The 13,933-nt window shown below is 43.7% G+C and overlaps 1 protein-coding gene across 6 annotated transcripts in view; it reads left to right on the top strand.

The window, feature by feature from the left end:
- DYM (dymeclin) overlaps positions 1–13,933 on the top strand; it is a 328,401-nt gene that overhangs the window by 277,321 nt on the left and 37,147 nt on the right. The window lies entirely within an intron of this gene.

Below are 13,933 nucleotides of genomic sequence, written 5' to 3'. Positions count from 1 at the left end.
GCAGCATGGGCACTGCGGATTGCATTTTCCATAGTTTTCCATTGTACTGTAAACGCATGCAAAGCTGCTGCAGATCCGCAGCAAAATCCGCAACGTGTGCACATAGCCTAAAAAGAAAACCAATTGTCTGTAAAAGTCCGCTCTAAAATATAAAATGCTGCAGAATATGTTGGCGCTATAGAAATAAAAAATTATTATAATTTTCCCAAAGTTGTGGCAAAATTTCAGGCATATGCCCACTTTTAGAAAAGTCTCAAATGCTGAATCACTTAAACCTCTGGAAACCCTAAACCATGTTCACAGTGGTGAACTAAAAAAAAATAAATAAAAATACAGGTGAAAAGATATAAAATAGAATTTAAAAAATCTTGAATCGCTACATCCCAGAGATGTATTCACATTTCTGCAAGCTTCAGAGCTGAAATCCTTCAGCCTCCCTTGTTGGTTCGGTGGTTCCTTTCTGGGAAGTGTTCTTCCTACATCATTCACCCTACATTGATCTGATGTATTATAGGACTCTAAGCTATTAGCCTTTTATGAAAATCGGCAGAGTTGTGAATGCAGCTCTGGAGTATACTGCATGATGATGGGAGGAGGATGAATCCGTTTTGGGGGCCATTATTCCTTTGTAACCACGGTCTCATGTCGTATAACACATCCTGTGCGTGCCGCCGTTCTTCGCTCACTACGATGCGCCCAGAGTGGCTTAGATCCCAAGTCAGCGACGACAACTGCAGATATTTCAGTCGCAGACCTGCGTGCTGCAGTTTGTTTAATGGGGAGCGTTTAAGAGGCCACGGCGGTATTTGTGTGAGTATGTCTTTGTTGTTAATGGAGGCAGCACATAACTGGAGTTTTACTGCGGCCCGACAATGTAACAGCAAGAATAGATTCTTTTTTTCATGCCATTCAGCAGCGTGCGCCGCACCGGTAATAAGTCACGCTTCTCACTAATTACCAGCAATACATCCAGCCGCTCTGCTAGGAAAGTCACGTAATGTGTCACATAGCCAGAAACCACCCCGTCCATCGCTACCAACCACGTTCCCACGAAAAGAGAAAAAAAAAATCCTGCTCTACTCATTGTATGAGCCCAGTTCACACCACGCACAGTGAATGGATCAATGTACAAATCAAGAGTCCGTCCGAACATTACAGCAGCGCCACAATTCCCGTGCAACTTCAAGAAGGAACTAGTGTTTCTGCAATGGCTATAAGTTGACGTGGATATTCATTTTACTATATTTTTTCATGAATTTTGTAGTGGCAGCGACATTGCATTTTGTCAGGGAATCCTTCTTTGTTCCAAGTGCAGTGTGTGTACCACCCCTTATACCTTGCCAATTGTGGGAATCCCTCTGATCTCATACTTAGGTCCTAGACAACCCCTTTCATAGAAGGAGCTTCTCTATTTAGGATCCTCCTGTGTTTCCGAGAGTTGAAAGTGGCTCCTCTTCCCTGGAGGACGACTCAGGAGCCACTGTGTAATACTTCATTTCTCCTGTGGAGGCACTGCTGGCAAATTGCGCACTTACTGCCACCCGCTTACACCCTATCTCTGTAAGACCCAGCATTGGGAACATGTTTAGTGTCACGGGACCCTTCCATACTGCAGAGTCTAATAAAGGAATGGTATTTACTGGAGATTGTAGAGAGACATTGGGCTTCTTCGGCACCAGTACTGGTTTATCCATGTTGGCCCTCTATCTATTAACTCTTTATTTGCTCCCCACATCTGTATCCTCTGCTGACTTTCTCCTGAACTTCTTCGGCTTTCATCTCGTTATTTTTTTTACATTCTGTATATGGATTTGTAAAGGATTTAAAGGACCAGCTTGTTAATTGGCCTCCATTGTGACAGCTGTCTGTGTGGGTGTGAAGTGGAGACTTTCCATCGTGCGCACAAGCCTTTAATGGGGGGCACACCTTTCTTTTACTAGTTTGTGGAGTCTTAGGTGCTTCAGTTAAACGGTGGCTCCATTCACTCTTGATTCTACCATCAGTGGGACGGGAAGCCTTCCAATGTTATCTACTAAAGACATTGTCACTAGCAACTTGTCGGGTGAACACGCTCCTCAACACTGTAATCGCAACACCAAGAAGGAAAACTGGTGAAATGATGGAACTCGCAGGATGGAGACCCCAGGGTGGAGAGACATGTTACTGATCAAATGATAGAAAAACGAAGATAATTTGTATACATCGAGATATAATAAAGTCTGGAGTATGAGCCACGTGCATAAATCCTGGCACTTACAGCCCTGGTTGCAATCAATGAGGCTAATACTGGTCGTCTGTGGAAGGTTCTGCCATGTATAAGTCAGATCATCAACATCCTCTGCTGGAAATGCCACCAAATGACGTCCCAGATGTGCTCTATGGGGACCAGTCTGGAGACACTGTAAGCCTTGTTGGCACATTTAGACTACACAGGCTGCGCACACTAGCACAAGCATGCGGCCCAGTGTTGTGGTGTTGAGAAACCACTCCTGGGACACTTTGGAGAAATGGCCGTAACACTGTAGATAACACCTCTATATAGATGAATATACCTGAGAAAAACACTCGGAGTATACGTCCAATTTCAAAAAGTATATAAATACATTTTTATTCCATAGAAAAGTCATATACAAAGTATTGAAACAGTCAATTGATAGATAACAAGTAAACACAGCAAGGGAGACTGGAAAAAACACTGAAGTCACACGGTGGCAGCCCCTATAAAAATCTGCATAAATTACATCATAAAGTGGCAACCGTGCATATCACAGTAAGGGTTTTTGGACCGGGTAGTCATTGACTACATATCATAGATCCCACAGTGGGGTTAAAGTCAGAGTATAACACCCTAAAAGCCAATCCCGGTTCCATAGACCTTACCCATCCTGCAGATTACCAGGGGTCACCACTGACGCCCCAACGCGCGTTTCGCGTCAGCTTCGTCAGGGGGCAGTGAATGTCACAGCTCACCTCCTCCTCCTGTACAATGACTGATAACACCTCTATATAGAGTAGACAACACAGGATCCACCATTCACGATAGATGAAGTCACAGCTCACCTCCTCCTCCTCCTCCTGTACAATGACTGATAACACAGGATCCATCATTCACAATAGATGATACCACAGCTCACCTCTTCCTCCTCCTCCTGTACAATGACTGATAACACCTCTATATACAGTAGATAACACAGGATCCACCATTCACCATACGTGAAGTCACAGCTCACCTCCTCCTCCTGTACAATGACTGATAACACCTCTATATACAGTAGATAACACAGGATCCACCATTCACACTAGATGATATCACATTTCACCTCCTCCTCCTCCTGTACAATGACTGATAACACCTATATATACAGTAGATAACACAGGATCCACCATTCACAATAAGCGATGTCACAGCTCACCTTCTCCTGTACAATGACTGATAACACCTCTATATACAGTAGCTAACACAGGATGCACCATTCACAATAGGTGGTCACAGCACACCTCCTCCTCCTCCTGTTCAATAACTGATAACACCTCTATATACAGTAGATAACACAGGATGCACCATTCACAATAAGCGATGTCACAGCTCACCTCCTTCTCCTGTACAATGACTGATAACACCTCTATATACAGTAGATAACACAGGATGCACCATTCACAATAGGTGATGTCACAGCTCACCTCCTCCTGTACAATGACTGATAACACCTCTATATACAGTAGACAAAACAGGATCCAGCATTCACAATAGGTGATGTCACAGCTCACCTTCTCCTCCTCCTGTACAATGACTGATAACACCTCTATATACAGTAGACAAAACAGGATCCAGCATTCACAATAGGTGATGTCACAGCTCACCTCCTCCTCCTCCTGTACAATGACTGATAACCCCTCTATATACAGTAGACAAAACAGGATCCAGCATTCACAATAGGCGATGTCACAGCTCACCTCCTCCTCCTGTACAATGACTGATAACACCTCTATATACAGTAGACAAAACCGGATCCAGCAATCACAATAGGCGATGTCACAGCTCACCTCCTCCTCCTCCTGTACAATGACTGATAACACCTCTATATACAGCAGATAACACAGGATGCACCATTCACAATAGGTGATGTCACAGCTCACCACCTCCTGTGCAATGACTGATTACACCTCTATATACAGTAGATAGCAATCAGTCATTGTACAGGAGGAGGAGGTGAGCTGTGACATCACCTATTGTGAATGGTGGGTCCTGTGTTATCTACTGTATATAGAGGCATTAACACAGGTGATATCACAGCTCACCTCATATGCATTTAATCATGATCACATATGTCAGTGTGGGCTCACCCAAACAGATTACAGTGCTTTCTCCCTGAGCAGACTTCATACACAGAAGAGGCTGTTCCCACCAGTTGTGGTATCCCCTTCAGCTCCAGCTCTAGCAGCGTCAGTGCCAAACACAAGTGTTCAACTCCAGACACAGTTCACATTGTACAGGCTGCAGCTTCCACACGGTTCCCTGTAGCTCTCTTAAATTGCTTAGAGCAGTCTCCATTCAGAGACAGACCCAGGCATGTCTCTCTCTCAGCTACAGCTCACATTTTGGCTGGTCACTCACCAGTAGCACACTCAACTCTGTTTAACATCCAGCAGATTGACACTCCCTCAGGAGACTGACCTCCACGAAGCTTCTTCCAGATTGATACCGAAACCCTACAGGTGCATGAAGTTTATGTAAAACAATCAATAAAGTTTATTTCAGATAAATATACATAAAATCTTAACGGTATGTAATGGATGCCTCAAAAAACGACTAAAGACCAACAGTAGGATGACACTCTGACATAAAGTATATACCCTAGTAGGTGTGATCATATGGCAACTGCAAAAACAGGATATATCAATCTAATCTAATATGGGGCAAAGTGTCATTTATCCAAATCAAATAGTTCAAAGTATTGAAAACCTGTTTACCATAGTTACCATCCATGGATAAATATCAATCAAGTGTCTATGTGCATAGTACTGCTCTTTTCTCATGAAATAAGGTGCATGGAATCACATAATACCTGTGTGGTGTGCCAATACTGCTGCGTCTCACCCCGACACACGTTTCACCTATTCTTCTTCCGGGGGCATGTGAAGAATAGGCTGAAGAATAGGTGAAACGCGCGTCGGGGTGAGACGCAGCAGTATTGGCACACCACACAGGTATTATGTGATTCCATGCACCTTATTTCATGAGAAAAGAGCAGTACTATGCACATAGACACTTGATTGATATTTATCCATGGATGGTAACTATGGTAAACAGGTTTTCAATACGTTGAACTATTTGATTTGGATAAATGACACTTTGCCCCATATTAGATTAGATTGATATATCCTGTTTTTGCAGTTGCCATATGATCACACCACCTACTAGGGTATATACTTTATGTGAGTTAGTGTCATTCTACTGTTGGTCTTTAGTAGTTTTTTGAGGCATCCATTACATACTGTTGTTAAGATTTTATGTATATTTATCTGAAATAAACTTTATTGATTGTTTTACATACACTTCATGTGCCTTCATTGGTTCTAAGTAAAGTATATCTTATATGTGGCCTAAAAAACAATTATTGCTGCAATAAATACCGGGTAGGAGCTCTGACAATATGCAAACTTTGGAGCTAGAACCATTATGTTGATGCTAATTGGTCCACGTACCGCGTCGTTGACCCAGGTAAAAGGGCTGTAAAGTAGCCGCCTATCAACTGGTTATACCGACATTATGGGCAGAAATCTACCCATGTAAATGTGTCTTCAGTCCTGCAGATCGGTGGTGATGCCGATGGTGGAGTGGACCATACTTGATCCTAGACCATTAATGTTCTGTCACAGAAACCTCCTTTATTAAAGTAACCCCTGTTATTTTGTTAATTAGTGTACCACCCCCAAAATACTCAGACCCCTATGTGTGCCTTTAGGCTGTTCCCATGGTCTGCGGTCTACAATTTGTAGATGTACAGTGTGACGGAAGAGCCAGGTCCTACCGCAGTGTTGTATCCGCCATTAGTGCGGAGAGCGCCAACACTCCTCTGTTAGAGCTGGACATCAGGTATCAGCCGGAGCCGATGGGTTTGTTCACACTCCATAAAGATCCTTGATGTGAACATGTACATGTTAATATTGCTGATGTAAGAAACCTTCAGCACAGTTCACATGGATGAAGTTTTTTTGTTTTGTTTTTTTCTTTGTTTTTTTTTTATTAACTTGTGTATTGAAGGGGTTTTCTCAGAAAAAGTCATCAATATCAGACCAGTGGGGGTCCAAACCCAGCACCCATAACAATCAGCTGTTTATTCCAAAGGAAGCCAGATTTAATAGTGGTGTTTGTCATTAATTTGGACACCATTTACATTAGATACCTGTCCCTCCAGCCTACAGTGACCCCTTGTGATTAGCCGACTGTACATGTCCTCTGTATGGGCAGATGACCCTGCCAGATATCTCACCCCCAAAAACAAAAGGGTCAGGCATGTTGAAATTCATCCGGACTATCTTTCTCTACCCCCACATCTGCAGTAGAGTGAGAGTTGGCTAATTACGAGAGCTTGCATAACCTTTAGGAGGGGTTTTCATGGCATGTCTTCGATGAATACCCCTTTACACGAGGTCACACCAGAGCTACTTTTAAAATTCTGCTGGTTGCCCTTGGAAACAGACTACGTTATTGCACCTTCCCGCAGTCAGACATGTGACTTAACGTCGTTACCAGGAATCTGTCACCCAAACCCCCACCATTAATTAGTATCTGAAAACCATAGACTTGATTCCATCTGATTTTTTGCTTTGGATGTGAATAGAGAAACACCAACATGGGTTCCAAAAAACTGAAAACAAAGAATGTAGAGTTTTATGTTTGTTTTTTTTTCTTGGTTTTACTGTAGCCCCCACCATTCTTCATACATTTTTAGATTTACTAGATGCATGAAGAACCCCAGGCCCGAGAACGTGGAAGCTTCTGGTGTTTTCTTTAATGTTTCAGTGCCTGTTGCGTATCGGGGCTGGTTCTTTATGTCTGCAGGATGTGTGCGGCACATTTCAAAGCACGCCATTATAAATAACAGCACATTGGGCCTTCTCGGGGTATATGGCCGTGCATGGGGATGGCTTCTGACGAAAGGGTCTTTTTTTGTTCTTGACAAATATTTACACTAAGCATATTTGGTTTATAGGCGGCTTTCATCTCGCAGGGTCAGGAAATTATTCCCAAATGATGCTGAATTTATAGAGCAGCGGTAAGAAATACATTGTAGCTGCAAACTATCCCATAAGGGACTGTAATAATGCTGACCATATATGTGTAACCATCCGCCACTGCTCTGCCCTGCCCCTTCTATGCCATCCTTATAAGTGAGCGCTATTACTATATTAATGGTGCTGTCCAGATTTGGGGTCCTGCGCACTGTCAGGATTCTCCAGCTGTGGGCGAGCGCGTGATTTGCATACATGCGGTCACATGTCGACTAGACGTGCACAACCTCATTCAATACAAGTGAATTGAGCAAGGCTGGGTACGTCTAGTTAGAATGTGGCTGGAATTATGCAAATCTTCGGATCGGAGAATCCTGACAGCGCACACTGCGCAATGTAAGGATTCACAGGTCTGCAGTCATATAGTGGTCAGCCTCTTTAAGGGAACAGAAAATGCTGATTCCTTAATGCACATTTTGCTGGGTAACTGTCACTTTAATTTATTTATTTTTTCCATTTATCAATAGTATCAATGAAAATAAGAAACTTTTTATTATATCTTATCAGAAAAAGAATTATTTTTTTTGCCTCCTCTCCTCTTAGTGGGAATGTTCCCATTGTCATACATAGCCGATCTTGAAACTGGCAATGAATAGAGACACAAATTATAATTGAAAGTTGTAAATATTTTTGTTTCGTAAGTTTAGGATATAGATATTATATGTGTGTGTGTGTGTGTGTTTTCCATAAAACCAGAACTCTTGACCCTTATTAATCCAGATTTTTGAACGAACTGCTCATCCGTGGGCAGCAATTGCCTTATATTTATGGTGCAATGAATTCATCCTGAGAAAGAGCTGATCCTGCTCAGTAACACTTTACAGCGAGGGCTGCCAGCTCTGTGCAAACTGGGACACTGGAAAATTTCTGCTTGGCTCAGATATGTGTGTTGTAGGATTGAAGACTTTAGACAGAGCCCGGAGTAAAGCCCTATGTACTCAAAGAAGGGTTTAGAGAGGAACAGAGGAGAACATTTCCCCCGGCCACCCAGGGGTGCAATAACTATGCTGTTATGGACCACCCTAAAATGCAAGATATCTTATGTCAAAGAGTAAACTTCTTGTGTATGCCCTGTATAAACACACACGTACCCACACACTATATTTCTATGTATCGATTTTTCTACACACACTTTCACAGATGCATTATATTACATCAGTACTGAGCAGTTTAGCTGTGAATCCTGCAATGGAGTGAGATAAAACACTTACTAGGAAGATATTTTGAAACTTGCATACACAGACACTGCTCCAGTGAGTGCATCCGCCTGCTGATCGCGATTGTCCACGGGATGGAACCCCGACCAATCATACGTTCATAGGCTATGCTAAAAAAAAAAAAAAAAAACTATAATCCAAGACAGCATTGTAAAGGAAGTCTTACATTGTCACCCACTGAAATAAGCTTCTCACTAATTTCTCTACAGTAGTTTTCTCCACTGTTTAAGAAAGTGAGTATACTTCCAATAAATAACATTTCTGACCATTATATGACATGTAGCCTGCATTTTTAACCAGTTTTCCCTCCTGCAGTTGTCTCTGAGCCAGTGAAGTCTCCCATACGCATCACAGACAGACATGAGAGATTGCTGCTCTCCTGTCTCTATGTAGCACATGTTCGAAAAACAACATGGAGAACATTTTACAGCAGTACTGAGCAGTGTAGCTGTGAATCTATCTCTGGGGTGGGAGAACAGAAGGCAGCTGCGCGGTCTCTCTGCTTATCTCTCTCTGTTCCTACCCTCTTAGACTTTAGTGGGCAGCTGTAATTTGATCCCTCAAACAAACAGCTGGCTCTTTTTTCAGAGTGGATAATGAGTTCAGGAGATAATTCAAGGAATAGTGGCTACTAAGTGGAGAAAGAAGCATATTTCTCTGATAAGATATATAACAAAGTTTCTTCTATTCACTTGTAGTGAACATTTTATAAGCAAGTCTCACCCTACTTTTCCACACCTACATACATACGGACAGATAAAACCCAACCACCCTTGGTCTGTACCCTTTCTTGTAGGACAGGCACGTTGGTGACCATCACGGGAGACACTTTGAGAGTCTCGTGTTTTTTTTCCTAATGACGGGGTGAGAATTTGGTGATGTCACAGTAAAGCTTTTCCCAGCTGAGTGATTTGCTAGGCGACTCCTGGAGGAACGCTTGCTTCATTTCTTACATGTTTTCTTGGCACGAGCTTAAAGAACATTTTGAATGGGTTTCTGACACCTCGGATAAAAATACAGAATGGTGGATAAACAGAGCAGCGACAGCGTCAACACTGGAAAGTATGCAGCAGCCATGTCTTGGATTTCGGCTTTTCTTACCCTTTTCCCATGTAATATCAGGTTCTGTCTAGAAAGCCGCCAGCAGAAAGTAATAAGGCCTTCAGATGGAAACGGCACGTCGTTAAAAAAAAAATTCCACATTCCAGATCTGGAGGAAAATTGTGTGTCAGCATCATTTCTCTGGAAATCATTTCCGGATTTGGGACACGGTCTCGCTTTCACAAGCGTTGTGACTTTGTGTGTACATGGAGACGAGCGTCCGCCGCCGCCAAGGTATGACGCCGAGCTTCAGGCATTTCCCCGGTGCTGCTCATAGCCGGTCAGTCTGCTCTTTTTGGTGGATGCGAAAGTGAAAAATCAGCTCCATTGCTGAATGCAAGGAATACAGGCTGCCATAAGCAGCGCCTGCACTCTGCAGGCCGTGCTGGGGAAGCAGCCGCACCGTCCTTCTATCCTGGCAATAGGGGGGGTCCAAGTACGGCACAGTTTTTCCACCATGACTCCGCAGCACAGTCTAAACTTGCTGAATTTTGCTGCCAATTTCGAGCACATTTTACCCTTTTTGGAACTCGTGAGCCCACTTTTATTAATGTGTACAAGAGTTGGGCGAGACGGCTGCCGGCTGAGCCATCAATCAGCTGACCCCACAATCCAAAGTGTTTCGGCAGCTTAATTCATTCTATTTGGAGCGAAATCACCCGAAAAATTGGGGAGTGGTAAATATCAGCACCATGTGTGCTATAGGCACCATTGAGATCATCGGCAAACTTATTCACAGAGTTTAGGATGAGGATTGTAGAGCACAAACTGCTCCAAAATCCTCGTCAATGACCATCTCTTTCATGAAAACCCATAGACACGGTTAGATGGACTGCAATAATGCCACGTTTAATAATGGGTTAAATTCATGGACACAAGATGGTCAGTAATGGTGACCCCCAAAGTGCAGCATGAAGAGCGTTCCCTGCAGGTTGCATGGTGAGGGATAGATGGTGGGGTAGTCTACAGGAGTCAGTGGTCCTCTGGCATCTGGAGAAAATTTGCTGACCAGTCCTTCTGGCCACAAGCTAAACGTAGGTCACTGCGGTAATGGGCATGGGTCACCTGTGGATGCTATAGTATTTCATGTCAGTCAGGGTGGAGTGCAAAAATGTAGTTTATAGGATATAACCTAAATGGTCCTTAGATGGTGAAAACAATGGCGTCAACTCCAGCAACACCCCCCATGTAGATCTGGGGCTGCCGTGGATTGACCACTTTCCAAAATTGCTGTGGATTTTCCTTCCAGGTTTCCATACAGACAAATCCCAGAAGCAGAAAACGAAATGAGATACAAACAAAAGCCTCAAAGGCAAATGGATGAAAAAAAGCCCCATCCCTGGCATGGATACAGCTGCCCTGGTCTCCAGCAATGACTGTGTAGGGTTGGATATAATTCATGCTTTTACCCAGCCATGTACAGTATATACAGTGACTAGCAAAAGTATTCACCCCCAATAGCATTGTTCCTGTTTTTGATGTTTCACAACCTGGAATTTCACTGTTTTCTGGAGGGTTGATGAGATCCGTCTTGTGGTTGTTGTGTAATCTTTTTTTTTCCTGTGAGTTAATGATAGGCTCGTGCTCCAGGGCGGCCTGTGGGGGTCTTCATGTGGTGCTTTGATTAGGTATCCACCAGTATGGCCTCTGACAGGTCACTGATCCCTCACTGATCTGCCCCCTAGTTTACATAATGAATATTTTATATCTTGGGGGAAAAAATCCCCTTCTGCAGGCAGGCTCCATATTGGCAGCGTTTTTGCAGCCACGTATGTTTTCGTTTTTTTGTCCGGGGACTATGTGTTTTGGATGATGAGTGTAGGACAGGTCCCCGGTGCCTTCTCCCCGCTCCCATGGACTCGCAGACTTTTGCCTATACATAAAGGTATGTGGTAGAGGGTGGGGAGATGTCGCCAAGTACTTGCCTCGAGCTAGTGATCCAAGACACACAATCCCTGGATGGATTTTCACCATGTAATACTCAACTAAGAAAATCTTTGCAATTTGCCTCCCGACTTTCATTTCTCAAGCTCTTTGACCTCCAAGTGGGAGGACGCTGTGGAAAGTAAATGGTGGATGTGCGTCTTTTATAGTTTATTACGGCAGTCGGCTGGTTCGTGGCTTTATTTGCCCTAGACCTGTATATAGGGACACGGCTCTCAGGTAGGACATTACTAAGGCGTCCAAATGATTAGGATCCATTTCCAACACCCATAAGCTCCGCTGCACAGAGATGTGTAATGAAAGGTCTCTTGCTGATCGTGCCCCTCCTGTAATGTGGTATAATAGTCTACAAGTCTTTATAACAATGCCATCACAAACGTTCAAAGCCTCTGGCGCCCACACATGCTATTTCATCTGCTGGGTGGAGAAGCCTTCTGTGTTTTATTCTAGTGTCTATTTACAAGGTAATGTGGAGTTCAGATTCCTGGATGGAGCAATTAATGGCCCTGGGTATGAGGATTTCACCGGTGTCTATATGTTCCCGGTAAGAGGACAACACCCTAATTAGATTTTGAACTCCAATGTGCAGGACCCCTACCATAACTTTATCATTCGGGTATCTAATTTGCAAGATGGTGGCTCAGTGTTTAGCATCGCTGCACCGTGCTGGGGTCCTGAACTCGATTGTGGCCAAGGATAAGTTTGTTCATAGAGTTTATAGGTTGTCGATGTTCTCAAGGGTTTTCTTTGGGTTCTCCCAATTTCCAACGGCGATCCAAAAACCTTCTGATATGTTATGAAATTGGCCCTATTGAGTGTCTGGGATGGGGGAAATCTAAGGTGGGTCCTTTATGGAGAGGGACTGATGTCAGCAGTGACCATGTATGTATCTTGGAATTATTTGCATTGATGGGGTAGACATTTATGGCATACTCAAAGGATCCCGTTGATGTGGTCACGGTGAATGAATAGGTGCTTGGCTATTTTCAGAACTTCCATTGCGTAAACTGATGGGGACGCACATGCACGACCACTTCTCCATTAATAGAAGCTGCGTCTCTTGGGAGGACATGTGGCCAGGATGGACGTGTCTGGGGACTTCAGTTCTAGAGAACAAAACCCTTGCCTATTTCATGGATGGTGAGGCTCCGATATGAGCACCATCTGATGATGGTGTCATTGTTATTGGACAGGTGCTTGGCTAATTTTGGAAGTCTCATAAAAGTGAATGGAGAGAGCACCCAACTCTGGTGGATCCGACCCCGTCCCATCATTGATGGGGCATCCGCATATTGGATGTAGGTGCCCGTCCTCTCTGGCCATATTGCTGCTTTCAAAAGAGAGGTTTGCTGTTCATGAGGGAGCTCTCCATTCACGGTGATAGGAAGAAAGTAGCCCAGAACCTCTCCGGTCAAAGCGTCTGCATGTCGTGCATTATGGTAGGTTCCCGCACACAGACATTAAGTTTAACCCCTGTACTTCTGGCTGCACAGTTCTATCTGGGGGACAGTAATCTTCTGTAAAAGCCCAGGTGTCAGTCTCCCGAAGGATCACAGATGTTTTGAGTAAACCTGCTTCTCTTGGGCACCTTTGTATACATTATGTTACTGTGAGCAGGGGGCTCAGGACGAGCCGCACCACCTTCACTGATTGACGTAACATCGTGGATTCTGAAAAAACTCTACTCGCCACTCCAATTCTCTGCTGCTCCGGCACCACTGCTCCTGTGGTCCCTGCTGGTCTCCGCTTACTACCTGTAGGGATCATGTGCTGTACATCACTCATACTGACCATTGCAATCAATCATTGACCTCAGCGGTCTTATCCGTGTATTTCAGCATCACTGCTAAGACCAGTGATAGGCAGAAGATGTCATTACTTCAGGAGGGAAGCAGAGACCGGCGGGGACAATGGTACATCCTTTAGTGACCATACACGAGTGAGCAATGAGGCTAATGTGGCCTTCGTGAAAATGAATGGTTGGGCAAAGCATAAATACACTGCTTATCTGACCCACTGTGTCTTTTTACTTCTCATCCAGGGGCTCGGCGAAAGAGGATACATTAAATATTTTTCTTGTTGTGTTTTTTTTTTTATAGCATTATCAACCCTTAATTTTTAGTTGCTTTTTTATGTAGATGGAAAAAACATTTCAGTTGTCACTTTATCTTCAAATATTTTTTTATAAACTATTGTTTTCCCCTGAAAATCTCTCTAAAGTGCCGGCCACATGGTATCTTTTTTCTATTGAAATTGCAGTCTACTGTTGTTGGTGTAATACATCTCTATCAGCAAAGAAATCTAGACAGGTTATAGAAGTTGGGGGGCATGTCTCTGCCTCTCTACAGGAAGTGGGGGGGTCTCTGTCTCTCTAC

This window comes from Ranitomeya imitator, chromosome 1 (genome assembly GCF_032444005.1).
Source record: "Ranitomeya imitator isolate aRanImi1 chromosome 1, aRanImi1.pri, whole genome shotgun sequence".
NCBI classification, from domain to species: domain Eukaryota; kingdom Metazoa; phylum Chordata; class Amphibia; order Anura; family Dendrobatidae; genus Ranitomeya; species Ranitomeya imitator.
This window is presented reverse-complemented; position numbering and strand designations above follow the sequence as displayed.